This window comes from Tamandua tetradactyla, chromosome 3 (genome assembly GCF_023851605.1).
Source record: "Tamandua tetradactyla isolate mTamTet1 chromosome 3, mTamTet1.pri, whole genome shotgun sequence".
Classification (NCBI taxonomy): Eukaryota; Metazoa; Chordata; class Mammalia; order Pilosa; family Myrmecophagidae; genus Tamandua; species Tamandua tetradactyla.
The window spans coordinates 158,522,959-158,543,247 of NC_135329.1; the positions used below are offsets into that span (position 1 = coordinate 158,522,959).

Here is a 20,289-nt window from a genome sequence, read left to right on the forward strand (position 1 = left end):
CCTGGAGATTATTCTTACACATTATATAGATATCCCCTTTTAGTTTATGGTGTATTAGAGTGGCTAAAGGGAAGTACCTGAAATTGTAGAGCTGTGTTCCAGTAGCCATGTTTCTTGAAGATGATTATATAATGATACAGCTTTCACAATGTGACTACGTGATTGTGAAAACCTTGTGTCTGATACTCCTTTTATGTATAGTATGTTCAGATGAGTAAAAAATATGGATAATAAATAAACAATAATGGGGGAACAAAAGTTAAAATAAATTGAGTAGATTGAAATACTAGTGGTCAGTGAGAGGGAGGGGTAAGTGGTATGGCATGCATGATTTTTTTTCTTTTTTCTTTCTTTTGCTGCAGAGATGTAAATGTTCAAAACAATGATCACGGTGATGAATACACAGCTATGTGATGATATTGTGAGCCATTGATTGTAACCATGTCAAGAATGTTTGCTTGTCTGTTGTTTGCAATAAAAATATTTAAAAAAAGAGATTTAATTTGCTCAGAGCTTCTGTTTCAGATGATGAAAGAGATTTGACAATGGATGGCAGTAATGGAAGCATTACTTTGTGAATTTAATCAACACCACTGAATTGTATGTTTGAAAGTTTAGACTGTTTTTAAGTTACCAAAAAAAAATCCATAAAACTGTACAACACAAAGAGTGAACCCTATGGTCAACTATAAGCTATAATTAATAGTATAATTATAATAATAATGTTTCATCAATTGTAACAAAATTACCAAAATAAAGCAAAATGCTAATAGCAATAAAAATTGCGTGTGTGAGGGACATATATGGGAACTCTGTTCTTTCTGAATGATTTTTCTATAAACATACAATTGGTCTAATAAAAAATATAAAAAATCCATAGGCATAGAGTATGTCCAAGTACAGCCTTAAAAAGAAACTATAAAATAATAATCTGTAGGTTTAAATGCGCTGATACACAAAAGTAGCAATAATTGAATTTCCTCTTTTCTCAAATACTATTAATTTATTTCAGAGAATATACTGATAATACTAGGTTGTGAAAATTTGTGAAAAAGAATGTTGCATCTTAATTATCATTTCTAAGGACATTTATGAAAATCAAATCACATATTTTGTTCATTCCAATTGAAATAGGAGAAACTGACAGTAATTGATAGTCATTTCTAATATTGAATAAACTCATTGGTAATATCCCTAAATACTATTCTTATATCAGACCCATGACAAGGCTTTAAATATTAATAAATTCAGAAATTTTCATATTTAATGTGACATTGAAATTTCAAAGATAATTACTAATAGGATCATTTTATGAAAATGTTTTGAGTTATAGAAGTATTTGAAGAAAATAAGTCTGTTAGAGTAAGTTCCAAGTGAAAAAACTAAATTGCCAAACAGTGTGGAAAGTGCTAGAAGTTGAATAAAGGCCACAATTCATTTTACAACTGCAAAGAGAACAGAGGATATGATTTTTCAAAATCCAAAACTCCCTAAAAAGTGCTTGGATCATTGGACTTTGCATACAATACAGAAATGGCTACATTAGTTTTATAAGAATCTCATTGAGTGGCCTTCTTTCCTTTATCACTTATACATTTCAGCTTTGACTGTACCGTCAGACTATTTTTATTCTCTTCCAGTCCCTTGAGATTCAAATACTAACTTCCTTAATAAGAAAAATGCCTATAAAATGATAATACATATTTCATACACACAAAGATCCCCAGACATTTAAATATGTATAGCTCTTATTTTATCAAGAAAAATGCTGTTCACATGGACAAATATGGTTAGTTAATGATGGAAAAATCTAAAAAGTACATTTTTCAGAGACAGACAAATTATCTTCAGCACGGAATCTTACCACTTTCTCTAGTCTTATATTCAATTATATGTCTTTTGTTTTAGCACCAAGGTTTTTTTGTGTGTGTGTTTGCCAGATGGCTCTGTCTTTTATTCAAATTACCTTAACACGGAATCTGCTTACGTCAACAGAGATCAGTGACTATGCACCTGGATCAAAGACAAGGTTGGAAAAAATAATGGAATATAAGATAAAATTGGAAACAGAGTTGAAATATAACAGGTGCATATGAAACCGTGGGACTGCATCTAATGGTGAAAAATGGAGAAGTTTAATGATGCAAGTTCATTTGTGAGTAACCTCTCTTGTAAATTTTAATATTGACCTGCGGCCTGTTTTTGCAAAATGATGCAGTAATAAAATATACTGTATATAAAAGCAAATAAGCATTATTAACTCCCAATGCCCATTCTTACAAACTAGATTACCTACATTATTTAAGTAGTAGAATAATAATTAATCCTTTCTTTAACGTGAAAGTCAGTAAAGTGCTGATATCATGATCTTTCATTCTCAGATTTGATAATAAATCATAGAACAGGACTATGTATGTTCACAAATTTTTCAAATTAATATTGGTATACATATGCATGAGTTTAGTATTCATTTAATTCATATTTAGTTTATGTGCAACATGGCAGAAAATCCTATGATCTGGGTGAATGTTTTAGCTATAAGTCAAAGATAGAATATGTTTAAGAATTGAGGATTAAGTGGTACTTTACTAATCAAATCATGTAGAATTCCATCTATATACATGCAACTATACCAGCTAATAGCTTTTTCCTGCCAACAGATTTTATCATTCTGGAACTGAGATCTGCTGACCTGGCAGAAATCATCCTCTACACTTTTACTTTTTAAGTTCTTAATCATCTGCAGTTGATTTCCTATTCTTCCACTTTTCTTCTGCTCCTCTACAAAGTTGTATTAAATATTTCTATACTATTAGCAGTAAAGATGAATATATTAAAACTTTCTGTATATTTGAATGCTGACTGAGACCAAGCCTTGCTTTCCTATGCACATTATTACCAGAGTTCAATTTAAGGATTGGAGGCAATACATTCTCAGTGTAACTGGCTATTTGGTAACTGAATCTTGTATTGGGGTAAAACTTCCAGAGGCATCAATCATGTGTCAACGTTATAAAAAGGACTGACAGCCATCCAATCCAATCATACCTGGATATTACTGTGAAGTTAATCTCACTTATTCTGTGATAATGTTCTCTTCTCTGGTTGCAGCTTATTTCTAATTCCTCATTAACCTCTCTATATTACTCTAGTGTACTGCAGAAAAATCATTTTACCCAGCCTACATTATATAATTTGATCTGAAACTAACTCATACCTGTCACACTAGGAAAGAAATGACACCCCTAAACCACAAGCAACCAATTCAATTTTTTGAAGTCTGTTTTATTATAAATATGCTCTCTCAAAACCTCACAAGAGCACCACTCCATCAAACCTCTTCTTTCCTTGCCTTACTTTTATATAGTCATCTCAAATGTGCTCCTGTACTGATATTAACATAATCTCTAGAAAAATAAATTTTATCCATGAGGTTGTAGCAAAAAACTCATATGAGAGAATATCCTTTCTCTGCTACTGTTTGTGAAAATTAATGTACCAGCTGTTAATTATGGAGACTTTGCTATTACATTTCTTTACTCACTTAGAAAATACCAATAAAGGCATTAACACCCTCAGTCTTTTTATAACAAAATCATTTGCCATTAATTAATTTTAAATACTCATTTGCTGATGAAATAATTGGAAACTTTATACTACTTTTATTTATTAATTTTATTAGCTATTATTTATTTATAATAAAGAAAACTAAAGAAAGAAATGGGAGAGAGAAAAAACATAAAGGAGTTAGTTTTGCTATTGAAAATGAGAGTTTTGAAATTAATTTATTAACATGAAAATTGGGATTTTCTAATCGAATGTAATTTAAATGTTCTGAGTGTTTAGCTCTATTTAAACTGTAAAGATGATAAAAGAAAAAATTTCATCCTTTGGGTTAGGCTTTAGAGTGTTTAAATAAATGTTTGGCCACTTATTCACTGTGAGGTTTTAGCCAAATTACTTAGCTCCAGTTTTTACATTGATGAAAGAATTATATAGATTTGTGCCTGGTTCAGTCTGTTATACAATGAGTAATATACAGATAAAAGTTGAACAAGTATGGATAATTCCATGTCAACATAATGTTTATTATTAAAATAAAATAATATTGAATTTTCAGTGACTCGACATAACCAGGTTTATTTCTCATTAACAACACCATCACAGGCATGTTAGGCAACCGTCCATGGTAGCACTTCCCTCAAGTTAATAGAGCGATTGGGGCATCTTCCATTTTGCATCTCCGACATCTTGGGATTCATTATTCCATACACATGTATCCGAGAGAAACATCATAGATAATTTAGCAGCAATCTTAATTGGTTCAGACTGAAATAACATATTATTTCTACTCACATTCTCATTGGTGAGAACTCATTCACAGAATTTCGTCTTATCTTCAAGAGAGGTTGGGAAATAGGGCCTTCCCTTGTGCTCAGGAAGAACAAACAGTAAACACTTTGCCATCTCTACAGACGTAGAATTACCCATTATTCGAAATTTTTGTGTAGGCATATGAAATTCCTGTTCTGAGCAACAGAAATATTGGACATTAATAAATTTTAAACTACTTTGAGGAGAGTTATTTTTACAAAGATGGCTGGATTCCCTTGTATTTGACAAATAAACAACAACCACCATATGTTAAAGTTTTGAACTTTTTTATATTATATTTACAGGATATTCATGTTTAGATTATTTTTTCAAAGTACTTATATCTTTTCTTTGTTTTACTTTTAATTGCAGCTTTAATACTATGGACCATGCTAGAGTAACTTGCCAGAAACCTACAACCTCCAGATGGCCCACTTAGATCCTGAAACCTAGCCCCGCCTCTCCAGAACATCAGATAGTTCCATCTCCCTACCCCATATTAGTGACAAACCCTTCCAATATCAAAAATTTAGAATTGTCATAGCTCAAACAACCCCAGTGAGAAGTATGGAAAGATCAAAGGTGATGGTAGAATTATACATAGAAAATAAGACAACAAATGAATATGAATGCTGAATCATTAAATTGATACCTCAATCTCCAGTGTTTTAGAGCAGCTAGAAGTAAAAACCTAAAATTGTAAAATTTTAACCCATGTCAATGTCTGAAATATGTTCTACAACTAATTGTGGTACTGTGCTTGGAAATTTATTGCTTTTTTGTATATATGTTATTGTTCACAAAAAAAGAAGGAAAAAAGTTGATTGTGAGGATAAAAAAATATTTAAGCCCTCCAGCCTCCTATATTCTGGAGTAACTAGAAGGAAAAATAGGAGAGGATAGTATGGTAGCCCATGACAAACTCTAGGATCTATCCTGTAGCCACTTTTTGAAGAGTGTTATGAAAACTATTGCTTTTGTATTTCTTTGCTTTATATATACGTTATACTATACAATAAAAAGTTTAATACAATGGGCCTTGATAGTTCTCCTCCTCTCTGAGAGTATTTAATAATGTAATGCTTATGCCAGTATTTATAAGAATCAAGTTTTAATTTCTAACTATTGCAGATATGTGTTCCATTGATCATTGGAAACAGTTATTGAAAAACAAAAGGAAGAAATAATTAAAAAAGAAGGAGAAAGTGAGGAGAGGTAGTAGACAAAACAGCCTTTTTGACACCTGGGACAGATAAATAGTATTTCCATCCTTTTTATGTTCGAAAAAATCATTTTCAATAATAATTTAAATAATAAAAAATAAAGGAAACAAGTAATAATTACCAGAAGAGAAATGTAGATAGTAAACTTTTGCCTTTACAGTTTATATATAAATCATGCCTGTAAAAATAAAAATTAAAAATATATTACTTTTTTTTAAAGAAAAACAAATTAATGGATTAACAGTTTTTAATGACATTAATGTATACTCAAATTTGAAAATATAGGTAAAAGACATGTTTGTTGCAGTGTGAAAATTAAAAATACTGTTTCTCTGAGCTTTAATTTTTGCAATTAAAAATACATTAAACACAAATGAATACTTCAAATAAATACATAGAAAGACAAAATTAAAGTAATTTAGTGTTATCATTATTTATTTTAAATATTCTGTTTTATTGCAGAAATATGTAGTGCCATAAGGTACAGAGAAATAAAAATGTCTAAAGTGTGCTCGGATGTTTTTAAACTATGACAAACTTTCTTTGAAATGAACATGTGTAGCTTAGTTTATGTGTACTGACTTCATAACGAAAGTTCTCCAAATAAACCCCCATATAAAATACAATGGTTATTAAAGAATAAGTAGTAACTGTGTGCTAATTTGAGGGTTGTGTATATAGTAAAGGTAGTCCTAGTTTTGAATTGTAAAAGAGCTTTGCAAGTGGAAACCATGCAAAGTGATTTCATTTGCTCCTTTTTCTAATTCTTCCAGTTTTGATGTTAGATCTCTGATTTAAAAATCTTTCTTCTTTTATAATGTAAGTATTTACTGTTATAAATTTTTCTTTTAGCACTGCCTTTGCTGTATTTCCTATTTTGATATGTTGTATTTTCATTTTTATTGACTTCAAGATATATCATAATTTCACCTGTGATTTTCTCATTAATCCGTTGTTTGTGTAAGTATATGCTGCTTAATTTCCACATATCTGTGAATTTTCTATTTCTCCCTCTGTTTTTGATTTCTAGCCTCATTTCACTGTGGTCAGAGAATATACTTTGCATGATTTCAATAGTTTTGAATTTATAGAGACTTGTTTTGTGACCTAACATATGGTCTACCCTGGAGAATGATCCATGTACATCTGTTCAGTGCTCTTTGGTATTCTTGGATGTGCATATGCATGTCTTTTGCTAAGTTTTGGAAGTTCCTTGCCATTATTTCTTTGAATATTCCTTCTGCCCCTTTCTCTTTTTCTTCTCTTTCTGGGCCTCCCAAAATTCATACATTGGTATGCTTGATGGAGTCACAGTGGTGCCAAAATATTTCCATTCCATAGCCGGGCGGGGGAGATGTTAGGACTGTGAAAAGGCCTGACCATTTCTTACCTCCAGAAACCAGAAACCAGGAACAAGCACCAACAGCTGCTTATCAGGGATGGAACTCTGAGTGGCTGGTCCCTCCCCCTGAGTCACATACAATGCCCAGCCCTTGGGCAGCACAGATCTTTCCTTTCCTCTCCAACATCAAGTGAGGCATTTGGAGCTGCCTCTGTGGGAGACTGCCACGTCCCATAAATTTCTGTTGTTCCTGAGCCTGAGTTTCCATGATGATGCACCAGAAAAACTCCATATTCAATATATTTCTTCAAAAGTGCAACTTCTAAAACTTAACAAAAGAAAAAAGATGAAACATTAATAGTATAATAGCAATAAAAAAACATGTTACGTAAAAAACAAGCCATATATCAAATAAAAACACATAAATACACACAAATATCAAAATTGAGTGATTTTATCAATGTATTCTTCAAAATCTTGAAAGAAAAAATTTCCCCAATCTTACAAATCTGTTTCAAGTAATCAGGATATCAGGGATTACTTTCTAAAGCTTTTCATATGCTTGCATGCATAACCAGACAAGAACTTGACAAGAAATGAAATATGGGTAAAAATTTTCTTGGGAATATAAATGCAAATATCATAAACAATATTTTAACAAATAATATCTAATAATATATAAAAAGAGTATAATTTGCAATTGATGGGGAGACTTTATTCAAGTAGCACAAAATTGGCTTGAAAAATGAATCTATGCAATTCACTAAACTAAAAGTAATAACAAAAATTTCAGTGGTTATCTCAGTAGCTGTGCAAAAAGAGTTTGAAAAAATTCATACTCAATGATAAGAACTCTTACTAAACTAAGAATAAATGGAAACTTCAATATTACAAAGAATAACAACACAGAAATTTTATGGTAGATAGCATTTTGCATGATACAATGTTGAAATGTTTGCCTTGGGATTGAAAATGATGAAAGGGAGCCTACTTTCACCAATTGTATCAGAAAACCCAGGCAATGCAATAAGGAACAATATAAACAAAAGCAGACAGACAGACAGACACTGGCACAGACACACAGAGACACAGAAGATGTAGATTAATAGATTGTTTTTAGATCACTTGCAGGAGTATAAATTACTTACAAACAAACAACTTTAGAAATAGTTTGGCATTATTTTGTAAGGCTGAATCAATCTCTCTCTCTGCCTCTCTCTCTCTCTCTCTCTCTCTCTCTCTCTCTCTCTCTCTCTCTTTCCTCTTATTAACTTTCTCAAATGAAGAACGTTAGGATAATATATGAAACTATATGGGGAGGACCACATAGATATATGTAAATAAGTCAAATTATTTTCAACACTCTAATCATGTTGACTGTTGTGTTAACAGATATTTTTATATTTTTAACATTATTAAAAAATAAATAATGAGTGTGTCTTGAATTAGAATTCTCTTTAATCCAGTCTTGTTATTTCCTTGTTCTTTTCATTATATGGTAGAGATATTTCTAATATTTATTAAGACATTTTTAAAAAAGAGAGACCAGGTTTTAAGGTCAAAATCTTAAACCACAAATCTAGGGTGAATTTAATGACATTATTTTGTTTCCATATGCCTTTTTACAGTTAGTTTCTTAGTATATTAGGTGATATTGATATTCCTTTACCATCATGATATTGTTACCTTTAAAGTAATATATTACCTAGAGTAATGAGTTGATATATAGAAAATAAATTAAAGCAGAAGTGATATTATGATGTTTAAACAACAGCAAAAGTGGTAGCCATATGACTGGTATTTGAGAACAAAGAAATTGAGAGAAAATTTAAAGCAAATTCCCAACACATAGACAGTACTAAGTATGTCAGATTCTAAGAATATAAAAGATGGAATTGCTTAGCACAGCAGTAGGAAAACAATCTTTTTTTAATTAGAATACTTGTGTGAAATGTACCTTCATTTTCCTAGATATTTATATAAGTAAAATAATTTTTTGTAGAAGTTCTATCTGTAAGTTGTATTTATTCACTTATAAAGGTATATTCACTTAATGTTGTCATATTTTTAAGTATACATTGCCACAGAAAAACTCTAAAGTTTAAAAATCTGAAATTAAAAAATACCAAGAGCTGTAGCATTCTATTTTGTGATTTAACCTTACAAGGGTTTTTCCAAAAGTGGGGGAAATTCATAATTATTTGGCAACATATTTAAGAATATGTTGAGAGACATGGCTATTTTGTACAGTTGTACAGTTTATTTGATATGTGAGATAAAAAGTGTAAATTGCATTATAATGTAATGGCTGCGGAACATTATACCAGACATTGATATGTAGCACTCATGTGACCATAAATAAAATGTTTTTGGAGGTAGTCAATCAAATATTTATATTGAACCAGATAACTTTTTTGGCATAAAGGTGCTTCATTTTCCAGAGTCATTTAAAAATTAAAATATTTCTGCATTATGTTTGGTATATAATTTGAAGAAATTTGTTTTAGTAGAGTCTGACTGCATTTTTTGATATTTGACTGCAGCTTTGAAGCCTCTCTCCTGTCTATTCCCCTTCTACACAATATCTGGGTAGATTCATAAGAAAGTCCACATGTTCTTTGTTTCGATGCCAGCGGGAACTTCAAACCAGACGCCTCACTCAGGAGTCACCCTCTAACCTCCATGACAACCAGAAGCCACTCTTTTTTCCCACTGTGCAGCAGAATTAAAAGGCTTTGTATGTTCCCATTTCAGATTTTGTGCTCTAAACTAGGATATATAGCTATAAAGTCGATTTGCCAACAAAAGTGATTAACTTTTAAAAGCTGTTCTGAATCGTGTCAATTAAATATTTATTAACTAGTATGGCAAATTGATTTACAATAACTTTGTTATGGACTTCATAACTAGAATTATAGCAATTTTCATTCAGGTACTGCTGGTATTAAAAACATAACACACATGGGGTGCAAGCCAAGATAGAGGGTTACAGAGGGGTGGAATTTAGTTCGTCCTCCAGAGCCACAAGTAAATAGCCAAGAATTGTCCAGTCAGTGACTGGACACACAGCATACCCCAGTTTGCACTAGATGGGCTGGCTGAGATCCCACACAGAACTGTAAGTCCCCCAAGCTACAGTGGCTAGTGTCACTCTCCCATGGGCACAGCAGGTTGTTTTCCTGAGGGGAAAGGAAAACTGCTTTAATAGCTGCAAGAGTTCAACCAAGCTCCAATTGTGGAATTAATTAACAAATTCTGACTACTGAAAATAGGCCCCCAGCATGGACAAACATGAAATAAGTAAAGATACTAGGAGTTTTTGCCCCAGAAGGGAGGGGATGGGACTGAAGGAAAACAGAAAAAAAGAAAACAGGAGCTTTTTGAGTTGGACAGCACAAAATACTGGGAAAAGGGCTGGGCCCCAAGATAAGGGGGCACATAGAGCCTGGACATACATAGAGTCATGAGCCAACTTAAACTTTTGGTTGACAAACCTGAGGAGCAGGGCTCTGGCTCTGAAAAAACTATTTTTTCTGCTCCTTAACAGCTCATTAGAACTGGAAGCACTCTCAGGCTCCAGCATTGCCCCAGGCAATGGTGGAATTAAGTTTGAGAGACAAAGTAACCAGTCAGTTAAAAGGCATTAATCCCCTATCTTCCCCAAGAGAAAGGTGGGTCCCAGCTCAAATGGAATCCCATCTTCAAGGAATTCAGGTCCCAGGGACTGGAAAACTGAAGCAATTAAAGCCATCCTACAACCTCACCCCTGTCTCAACCACACCCCATTGAGAGAGTCTGCTGAAGTTAAAGGCACCACATCATTTTACACTTTACACCACAGACAGACAAGTTCCACATGCTGGGCAGGATAGGTAAAGCACAGAGTCTAGAGGCTTCATAGGAAAGCCTCAACCTCAGAGAAAACTGAAGTTGGCTCTTTCCTCCTGTCAAGTGGGTCTGTCTGGTCAGGGAAAATCTGACTGGGGTCTATAATATTAGATGAGACCCTCCTCAAAAAATAAAAATAAAAGACCCATATAGGCAGGGCAAGAAACAGAAAAATAATAACTGAAAAATGCTGATCTGTTAAACAGAACCTATGCTAAAGGTCTAGAATAAGTTGAACTGAATGTCAAAGAACAGTAGAGAACAATGTCATCCAGCAAGAGAATCCTAGGTAAAAGAGGAAAAACAATCTCCAGTATAAACTAATCAAGGAAATCAAATGTGTAGACCCCAGCAAAAAAATAATGAATCATACTAAGAAAATCAAAGATATAGCCCAGTCAAAAGAACAAACCAACACTTCAAATGAGATACAAGGATTGAAACAATTAATTCAAGATGTTTGAAAAGACATGGAAAATCTCATCAAAAATCAAATCAACGAGTTGAGGGAGGATGTAAAGAATACATTGGGTGAACAAAAAGAACATGAAATTTTGAAAAATATATCACAGAACTTATTGGAATGAAATGTACAATAGTAGAGATGACAAAAAAATGAACATCTACAACAATAGACATGAAAAGGCAGAAGAAAAGATTAGTGAACTAGAGAACTGGACATCTGAAATTCAACACACAAAAGAAAATATAGGGAAATAATGGAAAAATGTTAACAGGGTCTCAGGGAATTGAGTGACAACATGAAACACACAAACATACATGTTGTGGGTACCCCAGAGGTATAAGAGAAGGAAAAAGGAAGAGAAAGACTAATGGAGAAAATAAGCACTGAAAATTTCCTATTTCTTATGAAAGACATAAAATTACAGATCCAAGAAGTGCAGCATGCCCCAAACAGAATAGATCCAAATAGAAACATTACAAGCACTTACTAAACAGATAATCAAATGTCAAAGAGAAAGAGAAAATTTTGAAAGCAGCAAGAAAAAACAATCCATCACATACAATGGGAGCCCAATAGGATTATGTGTGGATTACTCAGCAGAAATCATGGAGGTGAATAGGCCATGTTATGATATATTTGAGATTCTAAAAGAGAAAAACTATCAACCAAGAAGTCTATATACAACAAAATTGTCCTTCAAAAATGAGAGGAAGATTAAAATATTTTCAAACAAAAATCACTGAAAGAATTTGTGGCCAGAGACTGGCATTGCAAGAAATACTAGAGGGAGCATTATAGGCAGATAGGAAAAGGCAGGAGAGGGGGGTCTGGAAAAGAGTGTAGAGAAATGAAGACTATCAGTAAAGGTAAAAAGATTAAAAAAAAATAGATATAACATATAAAATCCAAAAGACAAAATGGTAGAAATATTGCCTTTATAGGAATAACATTAAATATTAATGGATTAAACTCCAAGCCAAAAGATTAGACTGGCAGAATGGATTAATAAAACAGGACCCATCTATATGCTATCTACAGGAGGCCCATTTTAAACTCAAAGAGCAAAATAGGTTGAAAATGAAAGGTTGGGAAAAGATATTTCAGCAAACAACATCAGAAAAGAGCAGGTGTAGTTATAACAGTATCTGACAAAGTAGACTTCAAATGTAAAGCAAAAGAGATAAGGATGGAGACTATATATTAATGAAAGGAGCAATTCAATAAGAAGACATAACGATCATAAATATTTCTGCACTGAGGCAGAGAGCATTCTAAAGTATATGAGGCAAACACGGAAAACACTGAAGAGAGAAATAGATATCTCTTCCATAATAGTTGAAGTCTTCAACTAACCTGCTCTCATCAATGGATAGAACATCTAGACAGAGGATCAATAAAGAAACAGAGAATTTGAATAATATGATAAATGAACTAGATTTAACAGACATTTACAGAACATTACACCGGCAATAGCAGGATATACATTTTTCACAAGTGCTCATGGATCATTCTTAAGGACAGACAATATGCTGGGTCACAAAACAAGTCCCAATAAATTTAAAAGATTGAAATTATAAAAAAAAAACACTTTCTTGGATTATAAAGGAATGAAGTTGGATAACAATAGCAGGCAGAGGGCCAGAAAATTCACAAATATATAGAGGCTAAACAATACAATTTTAAATAACCAGTTGGTCAAAGAAGAAATTACAATAGAAATCAGTAAATATCTTGATGCAAATGCAAATGAAAACTTAACATATAAAAAATATGGGATTATGGGATGCAGCAAAGACTAAGTGCTAAGAGGGAAAATTATTGCCTTAAATGCCTATATTAAAAAAGAAGAAAGAACACAATTTGAGGAATTAACTGTATACTTGGAAGAACTAGAGAAATAATAGCAAACTAACCTCAAAGCAAAGAAAAGAAATAATGAATGTTAGAACAGAAATAAATGAAATTGAGAAAATGAATACAATAGAGAAAATCCACCAAACCAGAAGTTGGTTCTTTGATAAAATTGATAAAATCAGTGAACCCTTTGCTAGGTTGGCAAATAAAAGAGAGAAATTAGAAATGGAAGAGGAGACATAATCACTGACGCTGCAGAAATAAAGGTGGTAATGAGAGGATGCTATGAGTCACTACATGCTAATAAACTAGATGATGTAGATGAAATGATCAACTTCCTAGAAAGGCATGAACAACCAACATGGACATGAGAAGAAATAGATGACCTCAACAAACAAGTTACAGGTAAAGAGATTGACTCAGTCATCAAAAGGCTCCCAAAATAGAAAAGTCCAGGAACATATGACTTCATATGTGAAATCTACCAAGCATTCAAGAAAGAATTAGTACCAATCCTGTTCAAATACTTCAAAAAAACTGAAGAGGAGGGAAAGTTACCTAAATCATTCTATGAAGTCAAAATCAGCCTAATACCAAAGTCAGACGATGATACCACAAGAAAAGAAAATTACAGAACAATCTCTTTAGTAAATATAAATGCAAAAATTCTCAACAAAATACTTGCAAGTTGAATCGAGCAGTACAGTAAAAGAAATATGCACATTCACCAGATTTATTTCAAGTATGTGAGGCTGGTTCAACACAAGACAATCAGTTAAGTAATACACCATATCAATAAGTCAAAGTGGAAAAAACACATGATCATCTCGATTGCTGCAGAAAAGGCATTTGACAAAATTAAACATCCTTTCTTGACAAGAATACTTCATAGGATAAGAATACAAGGGAACTTCCTCAACATGATAAAGGGAATATATGAAACCCCCACAGCTAGCATCATCCTCAATGGGGAAAGTCTGAAATCTTTCTCCAAGATCAGGAACAAGAAAAGGATGCCCACTGTCACCATTGTTATTCAACATTGTGCCAGAAGTTCTAGCTACAGCAATTAGACAAGAAAAGAAAGAAATGAAGGTCATCCAAATTTGAAAGGAAGAAGTAAAACTCTCACTGTTAACAGATGACTATATAATACTATATGTTGAAAATCCTGAAAAATCTACAACAAAGCTACTAAAGCTAATAAATGAGTACAGTAAAATGGCAGGATGCAAGATCAACTCCCCAAAATCACTACTGTTTCTATATCTGAGAAGAAAATCAAGAAAAAAATTCCATTCACAATAGCAACCAACATAATCAAATAGTTAGGAATAAATTTAACTGAGGATACAAAATACGTATAAACAGGAAATATAAGAAATTGCTAAAAGAAATTATAGAAGACCTAAATAAATAAAAGTGCATACTGTGTTCATGGATTGGAAGATTAAATATAGTCAAGATGTCGATTCTTTCCAAGTTGATTTATAGATTCAGTGCAATACCAATTAAAATCCAAAAACTTACTTTACAGAAATAGAAACCAATAACAAAATTTATTTGAAAGTGCAGTCTGCCCTGATTAGCTAAAAATATCTTGAGAAAGAAAAATGAAGTGGGAGGTCTCACACTAACTAACTTTAAAGCATATTAGTACTATGGTCAAAAAGGATGACACTGTGATATATATATAGATCTACTGACCAATAAAATTGAATTGAGTATTCTGAAATAGACCCTCTTATCTATGGACAATTGATCTTTGATAAAGCCAAGACAACCCATCTGGGGCAAGTAGCCTCTTCAATAAATGGTGCTTTTTGAACTGGATATTCATTTGCAAAAGTATGAAAGAGGATCCATATCTCACACCCTATACAAATTTTAACTCAAAATGAATCAAAGACCTAAACATCAGAACTAAGACCATAAAATCTTTAGAAGATAATGTAGGGGAATATTTTAATAAATCTTGTTGTAGGAGGTGGTTTCCTAGGCTTTATAGGCAAAGCGCAAGCATTGAAAAAAGAAACAGATAAATGAGATTTCCTCAAAATTAAGCCCTTTTTTACATCAAAGAACTTTACCAAGAAAGTAAAAATGCAACCTTCACAATGGGAGACAATATTTAGAAATCACATTTCAGATAAAATTTAATATCCAGAATATATAAAGAGATTCTTCAACTCAACAACAAAAAGAAAAAAATAAAACAAATAAAAATGGGCAAAAGACATGAACAGATACTTCTTAGAAGAGGAAATACAAATGGTTAAAAAAACACATGAAAACATGCTCAACTTCACTGTCTATAAAGGAAATACAAAACAATACCAGAATGAGATATCATCTTATACTACTAGAATGGCCATTATAAAATATAAACAGAAAATGACAAATGCTGGAGAGGATATGGAGAAAGAGGCACAGTTATCCATTGATAGTGGGAACGTAAAACAGTACAACAACTCTGGAAGGCAGGTTGATGGTTCCTCATGAAACTCAGTAGAAAATTGCCATATGATCCAGCAATCATTATGAGGTATATATTCGGAGGAACTGAAGGCAAGTACACTATTGGACATTTGCACATTGATCTTTATAGAAGCATCATTTATGCTTGCCAAGAAATGGAAACAGCCCAAATTTCCATCAATAGGCAAGTGACTAAATAAGCTGTAGCATACACATAAGAGCGCTCGTACATATGCAGCTGTAAGACAGAACACAATCATGAAGCATTTAATAATGTCAATAAACCTTGAGGACATTATGTTAGTGAAATTAGCCAGAAACAAGAAGACAAATACTATATGTCACTAATATGAACTAACATTAATGAATGAACTTTGAGATGTAAAGTTAAGAACACATGCTATGAGGAGATAGAAGTAGGGTAGAAATTGGGCATTTGGTGCTGAAGGAATAGATTGTACAACAGGACTGATTATAAAAATTCAGAAATGAATAACACAATACCAGCTGATTGTAGCAGAATAAAATAAGTATACTGAATGAAGGTGAATGTATGTATGATTGAAGGAGAATGGTTGGGGCACATATGAAACCAGAAGGAAAAATAGAGGATAAAGTTTGAGATGGCATAACATAGGAAAGCTTAAAGGGCACAATGATGGAGCTTAAATGCACAAATACAAAAACATTTTTGCGTGAGGGAAAACAAATGAATGTCAAAATTACAAGGTATTGAAAATGGGTGATATACAGGAAAAAGTGCAAACGATACAAACTAGGGTCTATAGTCAACTGTAACATTGTAATATGCTTCCACTGAATGTAACAAAGGCATTGTGCCAAAAGAAATGTCAACAAGCAGGGGATATGAGGAAGGTGTATGGATTCCTTCAGGAAGAAAATGAATTGTCTTCATGTAGATTATGGTGGTGAAGCCATGTCTATTTCCTTGGGTTGGATTGTATGATGTGTGAATAACTGTTTAAAAAACGAACAGAGAGGGTGCAAGGGCAGTTCATTGGTTGAATTCTTGCCTGCCAACTGGGAAACCCAGGTTTGATTCCTGGTCTGTGCACTTCCCCATAAATAAACAAAGAAGCAAAACAAATAAGCAAAAATTCAACAAATGGTGCTGCAGTAATGGGATACATGGAAAAATAATGAAATGTGACCCTGCTATAAAGCATACAAAAAAAAAAAAATAAGAACAGAGAGAAACAAGTGCTGGAGAAAAAGATGTACCTATTCACTTTTGATAGGGAAGCTGAGAGTCGCAGCCCTCTGGAGGTTAGGTTTCCATTGGAGGCCAGAGGTGGGGTTGCCATATGATTCTGCAAGCTTTTTGCTGGATATATGCCTGGAGGAACTGAGCATAGAGACATGAATGGACATTTGCACACTGGTGTTTATGGCAGCAGTGTTCATCATCCACAATGGATGGAAGAGGTCTAAGGGTGCAAAGACTGAGGGAAGGAAGGAGGAACTGTGGTGTATACATACAATGGACTACGAGTAGCCACAAGAAAGAATGAAGTTGTGAGGCATGCAACTAGGTGAATGAACCTTAAGGACTGTATGTTGCATGAAATGGTAGGAACAAAAAGACAAATATTATCTTGCCTCACTCAAATGGACTAACTATAATATACAAACTTAGAGAATTGAAGTTGATAGCATGGGTTATCAGGTTGGGGCCTATTGTAAAGAGCCTTAGATGGTAAACTCCTACAGCATTCACATATATTCTGGAGTTGTGACTGTCATTTCTGAATTCTGAGATACTGAACTGTTTGTATATAACCTGGTCATTCCCAGAAACTTCAGGTATATATATATAACACCTGAGACTCTGCGTTAGATCTCTGAAGCTATGAAAGTTAGCACTACCCCATACAGCAACTGTTAAAATACCTGAAAAAGTGATGAGACTGACTAGAGATATGAATGAAGCTATTTTTAATAGGAGTAAGGTAAATCAGAGTACAGGGTAAAAGATGAAATGTTCCATATTTTAAAGCCTCAATTTCTATATGAGACCGAAGGAAGAGAGGTTTATTTAGTGCAAAATTTATATTTTGGGTAGTACATTACCTAAGTTAAGTTGTATGGTCAGTTTATCTGAACACCATAAGTACATGGAATCTCAAATAGAGTATGAGAGACAGGTTAGTGTGATGTCACAATATATCCCCAGACTAATTCTGGCAGTAAATACAAGTATTTGCAATGTCCCCTTGGGGGACTGGGAGAAAAGGAGGAACTAGTCAACTTCCCCATCTGGGAAATTCCTGATATTCTTGCAAGCAGTGGGGATAACCAAACCAATAGGCTGAGCCCTTAACCTTGGGGTTGGCCCATATGAAACTTATTCCTGCAAAGGAGGATCTAAGCCTACTTATAATTTATGCCCAAGATTCACCCCCAGAGAACCTCTTTTGTTGCTCAAATGTGGCCTCTCGCTCTAAGCCAACTTGGCATGTGAACTCACTTCCTTCCCCACTATATGGGACATGACTACCAGAGTATAAATCTCTTTTGCAATTTGGTTCAGAGCTCCCAGGATGAGCCAGGACCCAGTATCATGGGATTGAGAAAGCCTTAATGACCAAAAGGGAAGAAGAGAAATGAGAAAAAATGAAGTTTCGGTGGCTATGAGATTTCAAACAGAGTTCAGAGTTTATCTTGAAGGTTATTCCTATGCATTATATAGATATCCCTTTTTCATTTATGGAGGGAAATACCTGAAACTGTTGAGCTTGATTCTAGTAGATGATTGTATGAAGATATAACTTTTTCAGTGTGACTGTGTGATTGTGAAAATCTTGTGTCTGATGCTCCTTTTATCCAGGGTTTGGACAGATGAGTAAAAAAAATAAGACTAAAAACAAATATATAAAAAGTGTTAGATGAAAGGTTAGAAGTTGGGTAGATTGAAATGCTGGTAGTTAAAGAAAGGTAGAGGTAAGAGGTATGGGGTGTGTTAGCTTTTTCTTTTTTCTTTTCACTTCTTTTTCTGGAGTGATGAAATGCCCAAAAAATGATCATGGTGATGAATATACAACTATGTGATGATATTGTGAATGGCTTGATTGTATAACAAGATTGGATTCTATGTGTGTGAAAATTTCTTAATAAAAATATATTAAAAAGAATAAAAAAGAACATATGATGAATAAACCAGAAATTCTGAAAAATAGCAAACTACAATATCTGTAACAGGAAAACATAACAATAGATGTTACAAATCCTGGATTTAATAACATGCTAGATAAAACTGATTTGAGAACTGATGAACTGGAGAGAGTTAGTAGAAGATGATGCAAAATTTCATAGACTGCTGTATCAAGAATAGAGATAGAATGCACAAAAGAAAAGTAAAGGGACACCAAACACAGAATGAAAATATCTAACCTGTGACTAAATAAAATTCCAGAAAGAGAAACATGAAAGAAACGAGATGAGACAGTGCTCAGTGGTTTGTTGTGAGTTGGTAACCCTGAAAGGGGTAGCAAACTACACTCAAAAACACTATTTTTAAATAATTGCAGTTTTCAGTTTGAAATTTAAGAATATCTTGCATGGCCAAGGAAGAGGAAGGGATAACATAATTTTTTTTAGGAATGAATATATTTTATGTGGTCATGAGAGAGCTCAGATATTTTAACTTGAGCTGAGTGAATAGTCATGAATAAGGAAATTAATGGAATGAAAAGTCAGTGGGTTCTGAAGTTGTGGGTGGGTTCTTGAGTTTTCTGGAGATATAGTTACACTAATGACTTTATCATCATTTTGATATTTTTAAGAATGATATTTAATTTGTATCTTGTAGAGCTTTATTATTATTATAAATTATGTCAAATTTATCTAATGCATAAATATATGATTATAATAAAACATATGTTGTTCCTTTCTTTTTCCATATTCTTAAAGTACAGAGACTAATGGGTGATATTTCATTTAAGTATTAATTTACATATCTATAATACACACATCAAAAGTTGATTCATAATTCTTCTAGTGTTGTTGAGTCAGTTATTTTGTTCTAGAAATAGAATACACAGAAAAAAAATAAATTAAGCTTAATGTCCAATCTTGTTATTTTCAGAAATTTCAGCAAATATTCAGACTGTGTTTAAAAACCAACCAATCTAAGCCTTATTTTATGATCATTTTCCCCAGTGTTTTCAATGATAAAATTTCGAGATCTTTGTACAATATCTTGTACTCATTAATTTATGCAGCAATAACAATTTTGGCATGAGGTCAGTACTACAGGCAGATGAAACAGATGAGCAGGCAAAGCATTCAAGGGCTGAGAAGATGTTAAGCTTCAGTGGACATTAAAGGAAAGGCTATAGCAGTAAGTGTGTACACAGAATGACTTTGATCACAATTTATACGTCCTTAAGGTTATTTGTGCTGGAAGAAGATGATTTATAATTTGTAAAGATAAAAATGTTTATATAAAATCACTTTTCATGCATCTGTTTTCCTTTAGAAATTGTTTTCATTCTCTCTCTAATAAAAACTTTCATTATAATTGAATGTTTGTTTCCCAAAGAACCAAACTATGTCATAAAGATTCTAATTTCAAAGTTTCTCCACTTGTCTCACCAGGAAGACATGAAGAGAATGCATGGAATTCGCATTAACATAGAAAATGT

At 33.0% G+C, this 20,289-nt stretch overlaps 1 long non-coding RNA gene across 1 annotated transcript; it reads right to left on the minus strand.

The window, feature by feature from the left end:
* Positions 1–4,129: 4,129 nt before the first annotated feature.
* Positions 4,130–17,749, minus strand: LOC143676442 (uncharacterized). The gene is made up of 5 exons (XR_013172086.1): positions 17,717–17,749; positions 16,868–16,982; positions 6,988–7,267; positions 5,719–5,775; positions 4,130–4,529 (listed from the first exon to the last, which is right to left on the minus strand). It is a non-coding gene; the product is annotated as an uncharacterized LOC143676442 (long non-coding RNA).
* Positions 17,750–20,289: the final 2,540 nt, after the last annotated feature.